General features: G+C 33.5%; 1 protein-coding gene and 1 pseudogene across 1 annotated transcript in view; both read right to left on the reverse strand.

Annotated features, from left to right (window-relative positions):
* The window catches only part of LOC145276947 (tachykinin-like peptides receptor 99D), a 775,418-nt gene that overhangs the window by 416,975 nt on the left and 340,222 nt on the right, over positions 1-18,221 (reverse strand). The gene's annotated exons all lie outside the window — the stretch shown is intronic.
* Positions 14,595-14,711, reverse strand: LOC145277158 (5S ribosomal RNA; annotated as a pseudogene).

An 18,221-nucleotide genomic window follows, 5' to 3' on the forward strand; every position in this document is an offset into this window, starting at 1 on the left:
GTTGTTATGATTTCACACTTATTGTCAGCGGCTTTTCCCACTAGTTTCAATAATAAAACTGTCAATGGTACAAGAAGTGGTTAAAACAGATTATATATCTTGGTAAGAGATAAGAGCAAATATTTTCTTATTCTGATTGTCCGTTTGTTTGTTTTTTCTTAGTATGTGAAAATCGATGCCTACGAGGGGCGTGCAATAAGTAATGTCCCTGACCCACTTCCAGTTGTCTGATCTAGCTGAAATTTTACATGCGTACTGATTTATATCTCTACGGGTTGGTGGCAAATTACAGCTCTGAACTAATTGTGGTTTCCGTTTTACAGGTGTTTGAACTGAGTCAGGTGTGAAATGGAGCTTGTTGAATGTTGAGCAGTGATTCGGTTTTTGTATTTGAAAGGACGCACACCACAGGAGACTTTTGATGAAATGAAAGACACTTATGGTGCTAACGCCAATCATATGACCTTGTAAAACGCTGGCATCGTGAATTCAAAAATTAACATGATGTGGAACCAACTTCCAGACCTGGTTGCTCCCCTTCTGTCATTAATGAGGCATCGGTCCGTCAAGTTGAGGCTGCCATTTTGGAAGATCGGCGCATTACAAGATGTCAAGATTAGTACAGAGTCTGTGAGAACTATCATTCATGACCATTTGCATATGCATAAGGTATCTACCAGATGGATTCTCAGGTTGCTGACACCATTCCAAAAGCGAGAACGCGTCGAGTGCTCGAGGATGAATTTGGAGATGTGCCAAGATGATGAGTCAACGTTTTTCAAAAGCCTGATTACACAGGATGAAACTTGGGTCCATCACTATGATCCAGAGATCCAAGCCCAGTCAATGCAGTGGAAGCACTTAGACTTACCACCTCCAAAGAAGGCAAGGGAGCAGGCCTCCGCTGGCAAGGTCATGCTCACAGCCTTCTGGGAACAGGACGGAGTAGTGATGACGGATTTCCTGGCAAAGGGTACCACAATTACAGGAGTCTATTATGCTTCACTTTTGAGGAAATTAAGGGAAGCTATCAAGAGGCGAGGCAAGATCAGCAAAAGTACCCTCCTCCTGCAGGACAACGCTCCGGTCCACAACTCGCATGTCGGCCATATCAGAAGCACGGGCGTGTGGTTTTGAAATCTTTCCCCATCCTCCCTACTCTCCTGACCTTTCACCCTCTGACTTTCACCTCTTCCCAGCCATGAAGTTGTTTTTGAAAGGAAAGCGTTTCCCAGATGATGCAGCCTTGATTTCTGAAGTCACGTCCAGAGCTGCATCGTATCGGTGTCCAGAGCTGCATCGTATACTAAACGCTCATCAATTGGTCTTTTATTATTGTAAGATTGTCCGGGAACCAACACGTTATATGCTCAGTTGCAAAGGAGACAAAAATAGGAAAGAACTTCAACTCAGCGACATTTAATTTCTAATTCTTACGGCCGTGATGTGATCCACATCTCGAACGTTAATATCGGGTGTAACGTGATCTCCTTTTTAGAGTCTATTTTTCCTATCGCGGATGTAATTTCGCATGAATTTGCATACGCTCATCCGCGTTATACTACATTATTTTTTGACCGTACTTGAGATGATGGAGTTCGGTTAACTTTATAAATTTTTAATATAGCTGCTAACGTAAGCGCACTATACCACTACAAACATTGGAAAACAAGTGAACTGGTCTGACCTTTTCTTACATACAGCGCCATGATAGTCCAAAAGATCAACCATCTGGTACAGGCCAGGCTCAGCGCTGCTTAAATTCAGTAATCTGATGAGACCCGGCGTCTCAACGTGATTGTGTCGTTTATTTTTTCGTAAAAAATAAAATTAGACATTTCTGTCTTTATTTATTACCTTCTGTCATTTAATTCTTTATATATTCTATCAGTTTTTTTTCTTTTTAATATACGTCCTCGTTTAACTTTCTTTTTGTGTTTGTTTCTTTCTTACTTCCGTTTTCCCTTTTCCCTTTTCTTTCATTTGTTCTCGTTTATTTAGACTTTTCTTGATTTCTCTTTGTCTTTCTGTTTCTTTTCTAATTGTGATCTGCGTCTCTTTTCCACTTGTACCCACCCTCTTTTTGCAGATATTTCGTCTTATTTTTGATTAGAGATCGGCTATTTATTTTTAAAAATAAGTTATTTCCTCTCCCCTTTCTCTATCAAATGAATCCTTACCCCTTTTCACCATTTCTCTTTTCTCAAGGGCTGATAGCAACGACTAACCTTCATCATCCGCCGTTACGCCCCTTAGTAATTAATGTTACAATATTTGGCAAAAAAAAAAAGCAAGAAAAAAAAAGAAATAGAAAAGCCTACGGGTGATCGCACGATGAGATGAAGCACAGCGATACTAAATACATCCCGTGTAACAGCCAATGAACATCAGGCATTTCGTCTTGATTTATCGGAAAGTTTTTCTCCGTTCGTGCAGTAACTTTTAACAATCTAATTACATGGACACAGTGATATGGTGATCATCGAACACCCTTGCTTGACGTTCTAACGATTTCAATTCATCTGTCTCCTACCATAATTCACGATTCGAAGCTAATGATGTTTTCAAGTGATGTATTAAATATTATTGGGTGTTACTACCTAGCCAGTATTAACGAATGTCCAAGAACCAACAACATTCAATTGTTCAAATAAAATTATCATCATTCCTTACTCTACTCTGGTCATGAGAAGGCTTTGCAATGTCAGTAAAGCATATAGTCATGAAATAGTTTCCGGAAGTACGTAGATGTACCTTACTAATTAAAACGGACATATCAAAGGCCTTTGATAGGGTATGGAATAAAGGTCTACTTCACAAGATCTCCAGTCATCGTATAGCTGAAATGTCTTCTCACTATTAAATCATTTCTTTCTGATAGGTTCTTTAAGAGTAGTGGTTGATGGGCAGAAATCAGAAACTCTCAGTATTAATGCTGGAGTCCCTCAGAGGTCCATCCTGGGCCCAACTCTCTTCCTAATCTATATTAATGATCTTCCAAATCACATACTTACATCATTCGGAGACATTTATGCTGGCAACACTACCATTATGGTAGCACATCGAAGACCGTAAACGACCAAGTTTTCTCCTGGTTCGGCTAACGATGGAGTACTGTTGTTACATTTGGACAGGAGTTGCAAGGAGCAGCTTATCCTGTCTTGGCAGAGTTCAAAATAGACTTCGTAACTTAATGGGGGATGCCATTTTCATTTTTCTGCAACTTCTTTCTCACAAAAGAGACGTAGCGAGCTTGCCTCTACTTTACTTTCATGGCAGGTGCTCATCTGAACTTCAATCTATGCCCCCGCCCCTGGCTAGACCTTCACGAAAAACACTCAACTAACCAGAACCACTATCAACAATTTCCCACACTCTTTATCTGTGCCTACACCTTAACGTAGATTCCAAGAACAAGGCTTTTTTCTTAGAACTACTCGCCTGTAGATCTCTATTCCGTTTGTATGCTGTCCAGCTGACTACAATCTGATTGTCTTCAAGTCCAACGTGAACAAGTTCTTATTGAACCATCCCCATCAGTAATCCAACTTATAAAATTCCCACTAATCTTTACTACGCTAAAATCACAGTGACAAATGTATACCCATTAAACCTTATCCACAAGTCTCCCCTGGGCCTTGATAAGTGGTGACCCTCATTTTAAAACGGCAGGGCAGTACTATTTTTAAGTTGTCTGCCTCTCTCCATGTCTTCCTTTCTACAAACGTGAGCGAACACACATATATCTCTTTATATATAAAGGCATTTTGTGTTATGTATGTGTATGTATGTGTGTGTGAATTCTTTCCCCACAAACTTCGAAACGTCTGGACTGATTTTTTTTAATTTCCTACAAATATACTTGGTATGTCTGGGAGTATTATTACATGTGTTTTATATGATAATGTATCCGGTAAGTAACGAAAATCAATAATCCAAAATATCCGATTAAAGAAAGACCGTCTGATTTTGTCAAAAAGTTTACACCATTATATAGCCTAACATCACAAGTGCGTTCGGAAGATTTTTACCACACAAGGAAAAACGCCTGACATATAAAATCAAGAGAAGATTCTTAGATAAGCCAGTGGCGCGTTCGAAGTGAATGTTTCTATTAAGAACACAATTTAATATTAATATTTAACGTTTGCATTTTGAACTTTTATTAAAGAGATGATGCCAACATTGTTTCATGGAATCAACAGCAGATTCACTACAGTACAATGTAGAATACACTGTATTGTGTGCAAAGTAACTACAGGAAAGCATATAAAGCTTCCTTACGGTCTCCGATTAAAACAGGCAGTTGATCGATTTAATTGAAAAATGGACGATTTCACCGAATCCAATGTCAATAAAAGTTTTAACCGTGTAGACCATTGGTTGATCCACCTTTAAATTCGGGCAACGTCGGATCTCCCTGCATGAGAATTTTTAAAAAATTTTTTTAAATAATCATTATCAATGTCTTATAAAAAATGCATTTGCTTAGCATGGGTGTAGTAATGACATACATTATGAGTTTGCAACTACTATCATTATGAAAAGTTTTAATAACAAATTTATAAATATACCAATTAATAAAACAACATTAAATGGACAAATGAAATGGTAATAAATATTGGAGGTGGTCTAGAAACAAACTACCACTATTAAAAAATTATTCCCTCCCCCTTTCCCCCTTTCTCTTTATTCTCTATTCCCTCTTCTTCCTCTCTTCCTTCTCCCCATCTCTCTCATCTTCCCTGTTTCCCTTTCTTTCTTACATCTCCAACTCCCCTGTCTCCCCTTCTTCACCGTTCCCTAGATGCCCAAGAAATGGTCAATAGATCCAGGTCGATCCTAACCTTTCCGCAGAAAGAAATAAAATGAAACGGATAATAAAAAGAATTAAAAATATATAAGAATGGTAGCCAGCAGTAGACAGGCGAACCACATAATTGTCAAAGATAAAATTTACATACGCTTTGGCCTTAAAACCTAACTCACCCCCTCACTTCAACAAGTCCATTCCCTAACACCAACATGAAAATGAATAAGTGCATGGGCGAATAAGTAAGTAAACAAATAGAAAATAAATAAATAAATAAAAAATCCACAACCAATCAACCCCGTTCTACGCATAGAGGAACTTTACCTTCGGACCCTTTTTACAAAAAAAAACCTTCATTTGCTGAGAGTTGATTTTCTGTTTTCATTAATAATCCTGCTTTGGAATATAGGCGTTGTTGCCTGAAGAGGTCTCTAGTTACTGAAAACTAGAAGACCGAAACATGCTCATAACTGTGTAGCAGAAAATTACTGCTGATGTAAAGACAAATTGAAAATGTTACTTGCTCTACTTGTTGAATAGTACATATTCTGGACTTATAACGGGGGCATATAATAACATATAATGATTGTGATGACACTTCTGATGGGAGATATTTTATATATATTTCATCACGACCACAACTGTAAGGATTCTTGGAGGTTTCATATTATTAATACAGACTGGGAGATATATATGATGCAACAGTTCTTACACTTATATAGAGAGGTGTAGATACTTCACTTATGATGGTGGTGGGGAGGACACATGATTCTGTGAAGGGTTTACACAAAGTTCGTTATGAGATGATAAACCACATTGACCTTTTTTGGTTGAAATGAATGAAAAACAGTAACACATTATTAATGGCGATTGCTTTATTCATCTAATCGGCCGGTCGATGAAGTCAGGAATTCAGCTTGTATCTACATCGTCTAATCTTCTACCCTTCGCCTCTAAGGGGCCTCCACTCCAACTGACTATCTCTCATCAACTGTCGACTCTCAACTCTCGACTGATCAACTGACAACCGACTTGTAACTTCGAACACTTAGATCCTATATTGAGAAAACTCCTTTGTTTATGACATCAGAAGTGTGTTTTCAAACAGGACCAATTTTCCCGTGGCTTTACATATGTTTTTTCCAAACAGACTTCTGGCAAACAAAAGAATACTCAATTATAATTCTAACCTATTTTTAAACAATATAATTTAACTCGCATTATGCATTAATTTAACTGACATTTTTAATCTCTAGATTTCTAAAGAATGGACAATCGATCTGTTTTCGACATAAACAATATTTAACTAGTTCTAATAGAATTAAAAATAGACTGAATTTTTAATATTCAATTTTCCTATTATCTTCACCACTTGCTTACAGGGTTCGATTCTAACTTTATACAAATATCATTTTCACTTATCTAGTATGTCTTTTTACTTACATGATAAGGGGTAGCGCTTCATGTAACATACTTCCGTATTGAGCAGTCTTGTATTAACCTCGTTATATTTCACTGGTTACCCTACCTTTGAAAAATAGCAACCTCAAATTATATATATATATATATATATATATATATATACAATTATATATATATACAATTATATATATATATACCAAATAATATATATATATATATATATATATATATATATATACCAAATTATATATATATATATATTGAATAAAATGGGAACTTGACGGGCGTAAGTCGATTTAATGTCCTCCTCCATGCATGGGCAAATATACATTTAAAAGCCAAGTCGCGTTAATTTTAAGTTTTGATATCCATTTGCCCATTACATCCGTTGCTTTTTCTGCCTCTTGTACAATAGGTGCAGAGACCAGGGTAAGGGCATTGCGTTTGACATTTTGAGGGCATTGTAGAAAATGTGACATTCTGATCCTCTGTATAAATGTGGAGGTTATTTTATTGTAAGGTTGTAACATTATCAGATATTTTGTTTATTATTAAAGCATTCGACTAACTCTGTTTTTTTTCTTTTTCTATGAATGCCGCTGTTCCCCATGACTATCTTCTGGATATGTTTGCATAAAATAAACATCACATCTTTAAAATATAGAAATATGAATCTTTAAATTAAATCACGTGTCAGCGGAAAATCGATGTGAACATACATTAATGCAAGCACTATTTACAACAAACGAACTCGTGTTGTCAGTTACAAGTACGCACCTTACCTACCGGGAAAGAGAAAATGAAATAAAATGTTACATTAACTGAGGAAAATCAAATATCGATTATAATATTAGATTTGGTTTCCATTTTTTTAAACAATACTAATGATAAATTTGCGAAATAAAAATGAGCTTTTTAAAAGTTTTTAATGTTTTCCTATGTTTGGTTTGTTTAAACAGTATAGCTATATATATATATATATATATATATATATATATATATATAAATATAAATATATACATACATATATATATGTATATATATGTATGTATATATATATGTATATATATATGTATATATATATATATATATATATATATATATTTACACACATTGGGGTAATTGGTTCAACTCCAAAGGTAATTGCGCCAACTAAAAAAGTGGTTTTTATATGCGTGGTTGCCAGAAGAGAACTTTTAGCTAGTTGGCGCAATTACACTGGACGTGACGCAATTACCCCAACGTACGGCATACATATATATATATATATATATATATATATATATATATATATATATATATTTCATAATGATAGTAATTGCAAAACTTAGAATATATGCCATTATTAAACTTATGATGGTTAAATGCACATATTTTTATTTTTATTTATTTAATTGTTTCTTCTTTTCTCTTTTTTTATTTTTATTTTTTTTTATTTAAATATTTGCAGCGATAATGATTATTAAGCTAGAAGGGTGGGAGGAATTGCTAATCACCTATATCATGAAAATATTGGATTCGTGCCACCACTAATATATATATATATATATATATATATATATATATATATATATATATATTAGTGGTGGCACGAATCCAATATTTTCATGATTCAGATACAATTACCGATTCTGTTCTAAATTTTCGATTTCCATAAAATTACCGATTCCGAGTAAAATTTCTTAATATAACCTGTGTTTTTACCGCAGAAAAGCATTGGATGTGTACATATAATTGACTTATCGCATAAGTACACTGATTGAGATTACCTGTAGACTTTAATTTTATCTAGCACGTTGAAATTAACAAATATTTAATTTTTTTAATCTTTATTACGAGTCATGGGAAATTAAGTTTTAACGAAAAACAAACAAATTATGCATATGAAAAGAATCCTCGGAAAATAAGCACACATGTTTTCCTAATCCCATACCGTTTCTGATACCCTACAATGGTCATTTTTTTATTCCCGATTCCGATTTTGATATATCGACCTTCCACTATATATATATATATATATATATATATATATATATATATATATATATATATATATAATATTTTGATTGCAGAAATACCCCTTTGCATCATAGTACCTAAGGTTTTTAACAAAAGATATCACATATTAAGCAATACATATATATATATATATATATATATATATATATATATATATATATATATATATATACATAATTTATAATTCCTATTTCTGCCACATTCACTCGCGATAAAAAAATGCCACATTACATCCGATGAGCACCATCATCGCAATCATCACATCTATAGAGGAAGAATTTAATATTTTTCTTCCTAATTATTTAGTCCTACCACCGCTACCAGTTAAGCCCGGGACCAATTCTACATTTTCACAACGCACTTATCTCGCACTTAGCTACATAGACATCACATAATCTTACTAATTTCCAATCCGAAAATAATAAGTTCTCCCCTGGCTAAGTCATACAACTGCTATTGGCTTCGATCTGCCTATTTCCTTGTTCCGGAATGGAGATATTCCACATAAACGAACGTTTGCCCAGCATTAAGAGATGGTGTTTACTCAGCATTAAAGCTTCGCTACGGGACATCTCCTTTACCCCGCCGATGCTTCTGATTCAGAAATCACATCTGACGTTGTTAAGTACATTGGCAAAAATATTAAATGTTCATACACAGTGTTAAATAGTCACTAATCTTGATAATTATAAATAGATTCATATATATATATATATATATATATATATATATATATATATATATATATATTTACACACACGCGCCCCCATCTCTCTCTCTCTCTCTCTCTCTCTCTCTCTCTCTATATATATATATATATATATATATATAATGGAGTATATTTATGTTTCTATTTTTCCTCCGTTAGTTTGTTTCACAGGCGTACCAATCCAATTCCGTTACAGTTCGTGACTTCGTGTGTTCGGTTTAGCGTTCGTGTGAACAGTAAATATATTTATTTTACAAGTATTGTATTTATACTCATATAACAGTAAACACACACATATACCCCCATATTATATATATATATATATATATATATATATACTGAGTGTATTTACATTTTCCATTATTTGGTTTATAGTTGTTACCAGTTTTGTATTTTAATTTAACAGTTATCCGATTCATGTGCGTTTCGTATTTGTGTGCGTGTGTACGTTTGGGTGTGTCCTTTTGCGGGTTACTGCTTATTTACAGCCTATCTTGGATTCGGTATTTATTGTATTTATTCTTATGTTATGATTACCAAAATCATAGATGCTGTTTTTTTTTTTTATGTGTCGACCGATTAATACGGAACTTCCTCGTTTTTTATTTACACACAGACACAATAATAAATACTTACTGTTTATTCAGAAGCATTACTATAGTTATAATAAATCTTGTGTTATCACGAAATAAAAAAAAATATAACACACTTCTTGTACTATTATTATTATTATTATTATTATTATTATTATTATTATTATTATTATTATTATTACATTATTAGATAAAATAATTTATTACATTATTATGCTCGTGTTGAAACTTAATCATTTTTATTAAAACATTTGTTTTCTTATTAGATAATACAAGAAGTTTTTTTTGTGGGGGTTTGTTATGATAGAACAATGAGTCTTAAATCTAAATTATTTCTGCTGATATAAATGCTTCCTCTTATTTGATAATCCAATAAGTGTTTCCTTTTCGGGGGTTTCCTAATAACACCGGAAGTGTTAAAACTAAAATATTTTTTTTATAAAAATATTGTTTCGCTTTGCGTGTCTTGACTCCGTCACTCTACCAATTCCGTTACATAATCAACCATATCCACTTCCGGTAGCTTAATTCTTTCGAGCACTGAACCCAGACATTACCCAATAAGAAATTTTAACTACCTAATTGTCGATGATTCAACGATAAAAATGATTACAGCTGACGTAAAGATTAGGAAAAAAAGCTAATTTTTTTTAGTTTTTGTTCGAAAACTACTTCCTTAATTTATTATTTTATACCTTATCGTTTTGCGTTATTTTGGTGATATTTTCATTACTCTAGACATGCCAATTCTATAAAAACGGCTGGTTACAATAGAACTTCAATATTTCAGCATTATTTTTTTCTAAAAATAAATGTGCACAAATAAAGATATTTATTTAATTAAAACAATAAACACACTTTTCCTACTACATTCTATCTTCCTTAACAAATGTCATCGATCTCCCATTTTTTTTTTGTAGGTTTATTCCTTAAAAGTCCCCTTAACATTTTTACAAAACGAATTATTATTGACAATACCCTATACTTACATACCAAAATTAAATAAACTAAAACAATTTATACGATGCACATGTCAATATTAAAATTAAATCATGATGCTTCCATCACTGCAAACCTGATGTATCCAAAAATATTGACAAAAGAACATAAGAAACATACATTTTGCTTCTTTTGCGTTTGAATGCCACTGACACAAACAGCCACAAAAACGCTAATATATATATATATATATATATATATATATATATATATATATATATATATATATATATATATAATTCTACATACAACATGTGACCACATGTGCTTTTACTTTGCCCTCATCAGCCGCTAACCAGAGGTGATGACACAGTTTCGGTGGCTAAAGCGGGACTGCCACCCCTGGCGCCACCAGCAGCTATTGCTGCTGGGCAAAGCAATAAATAGGATATAAAAAAAAAATTACCTGGCACATTCAAGCAGAGGAAAAACGCTGTTTTTAACTTTTTCATTTTTATTTTTAACTTTTTAATTTTAATTTAAATTTTATTTATTTATTTTTCTCTTTAATTTCCCTTTTTTCCTTCCTTTCCCCCCTTCCTTCTTTTTCTTTCCTCCCTCTCTTTTTTTTTTTTCCAGAGCAGCCCGAGAACGGAAGAAGTGGACAATATTATGCTCTCTTTGCAAATATCTTCGAATTGCGCCTGATCCAGCATGACGCCTGTCTAACAATTGTTTGCAGGCGACATTTTTGTTTTTTAAAATCCCTTCCAGTGACGCCTATTTTCGAAAGAAGCGAAATGGTGGAGTGTCCTAAAAATCCTCGACATCCAACCTCGATAGGCATCACATTGCACATCCATCCCTTTTCTATACACTCGGCACGCACGCATTCGTACCGATCTTTCTTTCGTTCATGAGCCTCTGAGAAATTTTCTTCCCAAGGGTCAGTATATATATATATATATATATATATATATATATATATATATATATATATATATATATATATATATATATATATATATATATATATATACTAACAAGCATCCCGGCGGTGCCCGGAAAATCTACTGTAATTTTTGCTCCTCCATACATGACATACTACATCACGTGATCTGTCATGCGTGAACCTATCTGCCATAACGTCGTTAATGACGTCATAACATTTATATATATATTATATATACTATAACCTTATTGTGAAGAAATAAACGTATCAAACAAACAGACAGACAGGAATAAGAATTCATTATAATATATATATACATATATATATGTATATATATATATATATATATATATATATATATATATATATATATATATATATATATATATATATTGAGGTTAGCGTCTCCACCTTGAAGATTGGATGGTTTTTTTTTTGTTTTAGAAATTGCCAATTTTTTTTATTTTGGACGTAAACAAATAATATTTTATTTATTTATTTTTAAAACAGTAATCTACGTATATGCATGTTTCGGGACCCTACCCCTCTTTAGCGTAGCTTGACTGTTATTAGGACTGGAACCCTTCACCTTATGTATTTCAGTCCAGCGTCTTATCTATTACGCTATTATGCCATACGCAAATATATAAATGAAAAAAAACTAAAATAGTAAATCATCTATGGCATCATAGCGTAATGGTAATACGCTGGACTGAAATACATAAGGTCCAGGGTTCGAGTCCTAATAACAGTAAAGCTACGCTGAAGAGGGGTAGGGCCCCGAAACATGCATGAACGTAGATTACTGTGTTAAAAATAAATAAATAAATAAATTTATATATATATATATATATATATATATATATATATATATATACTAGCAAAAGTACCCGTCGTTGACTAGGTTCAAAAACAACCTACAGAAAATGGACTCTGATTAATGAAAGTATGATAGCTTATGAAAATGAAGGGTTGTAAAGAGATAGCGTCGAATTTGAGGGTATCAACACCAAAGCAAAATATGATGAAAGTAAAAATAAAATAGATAAACCCCATAATTTATTATACCATACCTGTTCACACTGAAACACTTAACACAATATTCTGTGGATCTATATTAAAAAAACCTTGTTAAACTTTTTGACATATTTCCATTCTATGGAGGTCAGGTGCGAACGAACACCCCATAATTTTATTATACAAATTTCTTCAAACTGAAACATAATTATCAAAGTATACTTACGCAGATAGATATGAGAAGTCTTTATTAAAGTTTGTGCCTATTTCCATTCCATGGAGGCCAGACGCGAACGTAGAGCCCACAATTTTATTATACCATCCCTATTAAAGTTAAAACATACTTATAAAAGTATTATTATGTACATATATATCAAAAACACTTGTACACGTTTTTTTTTAAATTTTTTATTTCCATACTTTGTGGACAAGGCGCGTACACAGACCCCACAATTTCAATAAACCATCATTATGCCAGATCAAACATACCCATATCTGTGTCTCGATACATCTTCTATCATTATATGCGATCAGTTTTCTATAATAGTCAACCATATAGGAGCCTATTCGTGACCAGACACACACACACACACACGGACGTTCAGCTTTATATATATATATATATATATATATATATATATATATATATATATATATATATATATACGCACGTCTGATTGAACATGTTGGACTTATTCTTTTTTCCGATTTTTCAGGATATGTTTTCCCTCCGCCGAGCGGTCTTTTTATATCAGATGACATATTTATAAAATGGCGCCCAAAAAGTGGAAAAGAAGATGGCAACAATAACAATCACCCTTGTGGATAATCGGACGCACCGATAGAAAGCGCTTGAGAAGAACATGGCTGAACAACAACGTTTTAGCGCTATTTTATTGAATTTGCCAGCTGATATTAAAAGACCGCTTGGCGAATGGAATAGATATCCAGAAAAAATAGAAAAACAACTCTGTCGTATTTAATCAGACGTGCTTGAATAATGACTTGCTACACACACACACATATATATATATGTATGTATATATACATATATATATGCGTGTATGCGTGTGCATATGTATATGTGTATGTGTGTGTGCTATGTGTCTGTGTTTCTAGTGTACCAAATAGATACCAGATAGATAAACATAAGAAAGAAGGTAAGCTCTTTTAATATTGATGCTGATTTCTGTCGCGTTGTTAAGATCTATGATCTTATGTTTCTTTGTTTTATGTTTTTTCGCGTTTATCTTTACTAGACACTTTCCCGATCTTATCTAAAGAATCTCGGCCATAATCGTCTATTACGAAAACAATGGCTCTGAGCAAATTGATTAAAACTGATTTCATGCACAATCCTTACAACCTCAGATCAAAACAAAGCAAAAACGAAAAGAGTCGACTATAGAAAATAGAATGAAACATTTTTAATCACAATTCATTCATATTAAGACACGACACCGTGTTATTTATACCGTATAATTTTATTTCGTTTCATCATTCATCACTTTCTGAACATCAGCGTACGTTCTGATAAAATGAATTTGTATAGCGCAAAATTATAATGTATATTTTCATAAAGAAAATAATGATATTAAAATAGTCATATGATAATAGCATTATTAATCATAATGCTAATTATACCATTTCCATTAATAATAATAATAATATTAATAATAATTGTAATATTAATAATAATAACAATAATAATAATGATAATAATAAAAATATTATTGATACTAATAATCTTAAAAATATTATTAATAATTATATTAATAATAATAATAATAAAATTATTATTATTATTACTATTATTAATATCAATAATAAAAATAATAATATTAAGAAGAAAATAAAATTAATAATAATAATAATAATAGTAATAATAATAATAATAATAATCGCATTTTAGCTATTGTGTATTTGCTGTACATAATCTGTATCTCTATAGGTTCTTCCAGTCTTTGACAGTTCATGGATACCCACGTAGGGATGCCTGCGCATTGATTTTTTTTGGGGGGGGCAGGAGGTGCGCAATCACCAATCACACATCTGGGTCGACATTGTTAAACACTACTGGAAAGTGCATGAACAGGACGACTGGAAACAAATGCCGAGATAAGCAGAGAGCACATACAGCGCCTAGAATTCCCAAATGGTCACCCATCTGGTACTAACCAGGCTCAACGTTGCTTAACTTCGGTGATCTGACGAGAACCGGTGTGTCAACGTGATTATGCCGTATATCACTATCTCTACTATTATATATAAAAGAAACATTGTCTGTGTATCTGTGTGTCTGTATGTCAGTTTTTCTGTGTGTCAGTGAGTTCCTACCCTTAGAACACGAAAACGGCTGGATCGATTTTTATGGAATTTCACATGAAAGTACTTTATGTGCCTAGCAGTGTTCTGAGATGCTTTTTTTTACGAATGTCTTCGATGAGTATCGATAATCAATAATCGAAATAATTTGATGAAAGAAAAAACCGGTGATTTTGACCAAAGTTAACACTTTACACAGCCTAACATCACAAGTGCATTTGAAAAGTTTTATTCCCAAAGCAGCTGAAAGGCCCCATGTATAAAATCAGCAATAGTGACTTTGATATGACAGGAGCGCGTTCGAAATAATTGTTTCTTTTTAAAGCACAATTTCACAATGATACTTGACTTTTTAATTTTAAATTTTATCATATCCTCGATCCGGTTTCGGGGCACAGAATTAACTTAAGCCCAATTACTTGGACATGGGGCTAGTGCGTGCACCGGCTCTCGTTGAAAAGCAATGGACTTTGCCACCGAAGATGCGGCACTCGACTGATTTTATGTAACTTTCGAGTATCGAGGCTCTTATCTGGAATCGGTTGGGTTTAGTCAAATAGGGTGCTGAGCTCGTATGTCATGTAATCCTCTGTGAAAACGTGTTACATGATACTGTCCCCTTTTCATGTAAGTATAAAAATAGAGAGATTAAAATGAAAATGAAATAGCATAGGCGAAATTCGAACCTCGTAATTTAGGTTTAGAAATAGATTACGTGTGAGGATTAGAAAATGGAATGTAAAGCAAACGATTGTTTAGAATAGAGATAAAATATTTTAAGAAAAGAATGTGCACTGTCAATTTTGTTATGAAAATTAAATTGAAAGAATGCAGCTATGAGATAATGTTTTTAACATATTGGAAAAATAGATTACTGAGTATAGGTTAAAATTCCTTTTGTAAAAAAAGGAAAAGTTTTGGACACGCATGTCCAGAACACGTGAAAGAAGGCACATGTTTTAACATGTGTATGACGTCATGGAAGATGGAAAGTTCTAGAAATAGATAGAAAAACTTGAGAGTAAAGCAGACAGAAGCGGGGAAGTCAGAGAGGGTCTGAGGATTCGGACGTCTAGAAGCGAGACGGTCACTTTGAAGCTTAATATGTGAAGCTTTGAATTCTTGATGATGAAAACTACGGCCGGTCGTGAGAAGAAATAAACCATCAGGTGTTTTTGTAAACGTCGTCTTTGTGTTGTGATTCCAGCAAAAGGTAAAGTGAATTGTTATTATATGTCTATATGTCTGTGTTATAAAATGTCTTGATATACACATCTCATATCCACAATGTGAATCTACATCTCATATCTACACTAAGACTGTCTGAAGACTGTCTACACAATGTCTGAACACTATTTCCCCCCTCTAAGAGCTTCCACCAACACATCTAAGTAATGAACTTTTAATATATATGAAACGTCATAAACCGAACAATCTTCTCATAACAGAAACAACGACATTCTTTATAACACGAAGAATCTCTCTTCTAACAACATCTCTCTCAACAACATCCCTCTTAATAAAAGACTCTCTCCCCAAGACACAACAACAAACTCTCTCTAAGACTAATACGATTCTAAGACTCTTTTAATGAAACCCCTATATAACAAACGGTTATGAAAATAAAAGAGCTTAGGATCGGCAGTTCAGCAGAAAGGCAGAAAGATCAATACAAGGAGAGAAAGAAAACGAAAAAATAGCAATGGTTACTAAACATCCAGATAATTAGTTTTTCATATTTTTCCCCTTTCTTTTTAGTCCGACTTTTATTTATTTTATTTTTTATATAAAAACAATAAACATTTGAACAGCGCCGAAATAAAAGCATACAAGCAACAAAGAGCATAAAGATAAAATGCTACAGGTATCAAATTTAAATAGTTATTCAGTTTTTCCGGCCATTAGAAAGTCAGTGGTGTTTAAGCATAGAGAAGTCTTCACGATTGAATGTTCCATGGGACGACCTAATGTGTTCCTGGAAATGAAGAAAAGATGAGAGTTCAAGGAAAGAATTTTTCTCGATTGAATGTTCCATGGGACGACCTAACGTGTTCCTGGATATGTAGAGAAGATGAGGGTTCAAGGAAAGAAGTTTTCTCGATTGAATGTCCCATGGGACGACTCAAAAGATCCGTGAAAATATAATAAAAATCGAGGGTTTAATCAGTGTGATAACTCAACAGGCCTCAGTTGTATCCACGAGTGTTTAAACATATGAAGCAAAGTTTTGTTTTTTTCACATTATACGTGGGCGGGGTAAGGATTTGACATGCACCTGCTACCCAAGTCTAGAAAGAGGAAATATCACGGACCTGTTTCCTTTCGGTAAAATGCATCGCTAATCTGGGAATACGTATTTATAAACCCGTCGCATAAAAGTTCCAATTTACGGAAGATGGTCACACATCTCTGACTTTATCCTCGCAGTAATGTCCAATGAGGGACCTGGTTCCCCTTGGGGAAGAACATTTTTATTCATCATCGTTCCATGTGCGATCAACGAGATGAAAACCTCCTTCTTTTTCCAAGCACAAAAAAGACGCGTGTTTCCACACCAACGACAGCTGAACGAGCCAAAAAATTATTTTCTTCCCATTCTTATTCTGTATTTCCTGCCCAGATCGGCACGTTCAGACGTCATTTTCTCCTCGGATTCAATCGCGCATCATGCCTAAAAATAAAATATCGGGCGTCTGCTGGATTTTCTGTTGTCTGGTGATCCTTAAACAATGGGTTAATGCCGACATCTGCAGTTGCTCCCTTGGGTCAGGGCACCGCTTTACCGCATTTTCCTTTCTTCTGCGGTGTTGCTTGACCGCCGCTCATCACAACTTAAATACAAGCCATTATCAACGCACTGTCAGTAATGCCACACATATAACATTAATAATAGGTTCTTTCATATGAAAAAAAGCGTTCGAAATGAATATTTCTGTTTAGAGCACAATTAAAGCATCATACTTGACTTTTGAATTTTAAAAATTAATGCAATTCATTAAATATGAAAATAATTTTATCAAATCAACAGTAGTTTCTCTACAATGCAATTTAGACTATAATATATTGTGAACTTACTTACTGCAAGAGATATGTAAAGTATCCTTCAAGTAAATAATAATAATAATAATAATAATAATAATAATAATAATAATAATAATAATAATAACAACAACAACAATATGGGGGCATGGACATACAAACGGATAAACCCATCAAAGCAAGAAGACCGGATGTCGTAATAATTAACAAGAAAGAAAAATCCTGCCAAATTGTAGACTTTGCTGTCCCAGCTGACCACAGAATAAATATCAAAGAAAAGGAGAAACGGAGCTAATACACAGAGCTAGTCACAGAGAGGAAAGGATATGGATGATGAAAAAAATCAAGATAATATCTATTATAGTAGGAGAACTAGGAACAGTTCCGAAAAAC

This window comes from Euprymna scolopes, chromosome 5, assembly GCF_053919585.1.
Source record: "Euprymna scolopes isolate OS-2025 chromosome 5, ASM5391958v1, whole genome shotgun sequence".
NCBI lineage: Eukaryota > Metazoa > Mollusca > Cephalopoda > Sepiida > Sepiolidae > Euprymna > Euprymna scolopes.